Source organism: Choloepus didactylus, chromosome 5, assembly GCF_015220235.1.
Source record: "Choloepus didactylus isolate mChoDid1 chromosome 5, mChoDid1.pri, whole genome shotgun sequence".
In the NCBI taxonomy this organism is placed as follows: Eukaryota; Metazoa; Chordata; class Mammalia; order Pilosa; family Megalonychidae; genus Choloepus; species Choloepus didactylus.
The window spans coordinates 47,148,227-47,152,070 of NC_051311.1; the positions used below are offsets into that span (position 1 = coordinate 47,148,227).

Sequence of the window (3,844 nt, forward strand, 5' to 3'; positions counted from 1 at the left end):
GGGCCCTGTGTCTGTCCTTGTCCTTGGCATCATGGTGGTGGTGGATGGGGCACTAGGGCATTAGTTTTTTGTTGTTACAAAGAACTAAAGGATTGTGCTTTAGGGATTGCAAGGGGATGAGGGAAGCTGGGGGAAACTGATTAAAAGTGAAATACTGGGAAAGAAATATTTCCCAGAAATATTGGGCAAGTTGCAATATTCAAACATGTGAAATGTCCTCGTAAGTATTCCTCATCCACAGTGAAATGTAACTGGGGTTTGGTGGCATAGTCTGCCTAGGATTGAAGAGCGTATGGATTGCAGTCAGTACATTGCAGTTTGTGGGCCAAATCTGGCCTGTCATTTGTTTTTTGTTTTTTTTTTTTTCTTTCTCATTTCAAGTTTATTAAAACTTTAGCAGTACAAATTATTCAGGTTGCAGATTATCAAAAGATCAACTCAGTGAAGTCCACGTTAAAAAAAAAAAAAAAAAAAAAAAAAGACAAACATTAAACAACCCAAAACAACAAAAAGAGGAAACAATATAAAGGAGATTCATCAGCAAGTATCTAAAACTTAAAATTTGAGACAGAATGGAAATAAGTTTATATAACTCACTCATCCACTTTTGTCTTCATCTGTGCCAGGGCTTGATTCATGATCAAATTTTTTTATTTTTATCATGTACATGGTCATTTTCTTGACTCTTTGATATTCAGTTTATTTCTTTTTCCACTGAGGATCTAGTCTTCTCATCCTCCTTATTTTTCAATGTGTCACTGTCCTTACTGCTTTGTTTTATTTTTGAGAATGGACTTTGATCTCTATCAGCCTATTTTTCCCTGTTATTACTTGAGCTATTATGATCACGATTTTTAGAGTACATTCTTTTCTCACCCTCAGAATTTTCTTTTCTGTGTGAACTCTTACTTTCTTGGTTTCTATATTTTTCTTTGTTTCTGCCTTGACTTTCTTCTCTCTCTGAGCTCCGTGAATCTCTCCTCCTTCTCCTCCGATCTTTACTTCTTGATCTTCCTGGTGTTGCTCTTCTCTCTCTGCTCCGTGACCTTCCTCTTCTCCTGTACTCCCGGTTTCTGTACCTGTGGTACTCTTTGCTTCAGCTGTGATCCCGGTCTTGGCTTCTAGATCGCACTCTTCTGCTCCTGTCCCTACTTCTGCTTCGTTCCCTTGTTCTACTGTTGTAACTGTGTTTGCCTTTAGTAATAGCACGTTCTCTACTCCTAGACTGTGCATGTCTATCCTTATCCTTACTTTTATTATGATCATGCTCATTACTTTTTGATTCAACCTGTTTAGATTTCTCTTTACTCCTACTCCTTTCCTGATCTTTCCCTTTAGAATCAGACTGCTTTTCTTTTTCTTTAACATTCTCATGATCTCTTTCTTTACTTCTTGACCTCATCCTCTTTTCTTCATGTCTACTATGCTTTGAATCTCTTTCCTTACTCTTTGATTTCTCTTTGCTCTTACTCCTACTTTTAGATTTGGTCCTTTTCTTCACTTTGTTTTTATTATATTTATCATCTTTATCTGAATTTCTGCTGATCTCTGTCTTTGCTGTTAGATTTATGGTCTTTAACTTTCTTTTCCTTTTCGCTTTTTCTGTTGGGACTTTCTGATACATGCCTGTGATCAGTTATTTTTCTCTCTTTTACTCTAACTGGGCTTCTTTCATTTTCTGTTATTTCATTTAACTCACTCTTATCCCCTTTGATCCATCTTTCACCACTTGATACCCTCATTCTTTGAGCTCTCTGCATCTCTTGCCTCCAATGTGGAGGAGTCTCACTACGCCTGAAACGATCCCTTGATGTGGATCTGGAAGGAGTTCGATATCGCCTTGGTCCTCTTCCTTTAATTTTCCTGCCAGACCTGGTAACCAAAAGTCACCTCTGGTATGAAGCAGGCTGGGAGTTAGGTGGATTACACTCTCTTTCTCTCTCTCTCTGTTTTTCCTTTCTTTTTCATCAGGTTTAGGAGGACTTTTTCTCATTAGGAACCTATTTTCAGGTATAGGAGGGATCTCTTCTGGACGGACTGTAGACTGGGGTTGTGCGTCAAGATTTTCAGCCTCACTTTCACTAGATGCGCTTTTCTTGCTTTTCTTTCGCTTCTTCTTTTCTTTCTTGTGTTTTCGGGAGTTCTTTCTGTGTTTCTTTTTTCTTTTTTTTTTGATTTTTCTTCAGAAGCACTTTCAGAATCAGAAGAATCAGAAGAGGACTGAGAATCGCTTGAAGTTTCTGAGTCACTGGATGATGATGATGAGGATGATGATGACTTATGCCTTTTCTTTTCTTCTTTCTTGGCAAGACCATATACAGGTGGGCCCAGACAGTCAGATTTCTTCAGAAGTCTTTTTGTGTTCTTTCGATTTGGGAATTAGCTCTCCACAACTGAGTATCCGTACCTCAGCAAATGGTTTGCTAGCTGCATCAGTTTTCTGATTTTCTATCTCTCTCACAACTTCTTGACCAGAGATCACTTGCCCAAAAACAACATGATGCCCATCTAAATGAGGCATTGGTTTAATTGTTATGAAGAACTGTGAACTGTTTGTATCTTTCCCTCTGTTGGCCATTGACAAGAGAAATTCTTTATTGTGTTTAACAGCAAAACTCTCATCTTCAAAAAACCCTCCATAAATAGATTCTCCTCCTCGTCCATTTCCTTCACTGAAGTCACCACCTTGAACCATAAAATCCTTGACAACTCTGTGAAAGAGACAACTTTTGTAATGTAACGGCTTCTGAGTTGATTTCCCTGTACCTTTTTCACCTGTACAAAGACAATGAAAGTTCTCGCATGTTTTGGGGCACACATCAGAAAATAATTCAAAGACTACTCTTCCAGCAGGTTGATTGTTAATGGCAATGTCAAAAAAACATCGAGGACGCTGAACCTTTATTCCCATGACTCCAATCTATTCAATCTTTAAGTAGAAAAAGACAAAAATTGAGAACTGATCCAATCCTTTAGATCCTGCACCGGTACAGTTTCTTCTTCCCAGGGTCCAGTCCTTTAAAGCGCTTCAAATCTACCGCTGCCAGAAAAGGTGCTAAAGCCCTCTAACCGCCTCCCTCCCCCCCGTCATTTGTTTTTGTATGTCCAAAAGCTAAGAATGATTTCTATGTTTTTAAATGGTTGAAAAAAATCAAGAGAATGATATTTCATGACACATGAAAATGATATGAAATTGAAATTTCGGTGCCCATGAATAAAATTTTATTGGAACAACAGCCATGCCCACTCATTTACATATTGTGTATGGCAACTTCTGCCCTACAACAGAAGAGTTGAGAACTTGCCATGGAGACAACTTATGATCTGCTATGCCTAAAAATACCTACTCCTTGACCCTTTACAGAAAAAGTTTGCTCACTCCTGGCATAGTGCCCTGCTTTGTTCAAACTAGATACTTAATTGCCAGCGGTTAAACTGTGGAATACTAGATGTCTTTCTGACACTGCCAGGAGTGGGTGCAGGAGCCAAATGCTGCAGGGCACCTCTACTTTCCCCTGCCACTCACATTACTGAACTGCTACTGAACCGGAAGCCGTGTTCTGCCCCTGAGTCAACTGGACTGTAAAGGCTTAGCCTTCTGGATGCTTCTAACTCAATCTGGCCTCTGGCATTTTCACACCTGGCCGACTTTGGATATCCTTATCCCAGATACCCACCTCTCAGCTTCCTTTCCATTACTTTTTTTTTTTTTTAATGTTTAGTGAATTATTTATTTATCAGAGAGATAGTACATACACAGTTTTTAAAACTAAAATAATACAAAGGAGTAAAATATAGGCTTTTCTCACATTGCTGTTCTCCAGCTGATTTCCTTTCCACAATC

General features: G+C 38.8%; 1 pseudogene; it reads right to left on the bottom strand.

Annotated features, from left to right (window-relative positions):
- Nucleotides 1–597: 597 nt before the first annotated feature.
- On the bottom strand, nucleotides 598–3,024 carry LOC119534862 (annotated as a pseudogene).
- Between the last annotated feature and the right edge of the window lie 820 nt (nucleotides 3,025–3,844).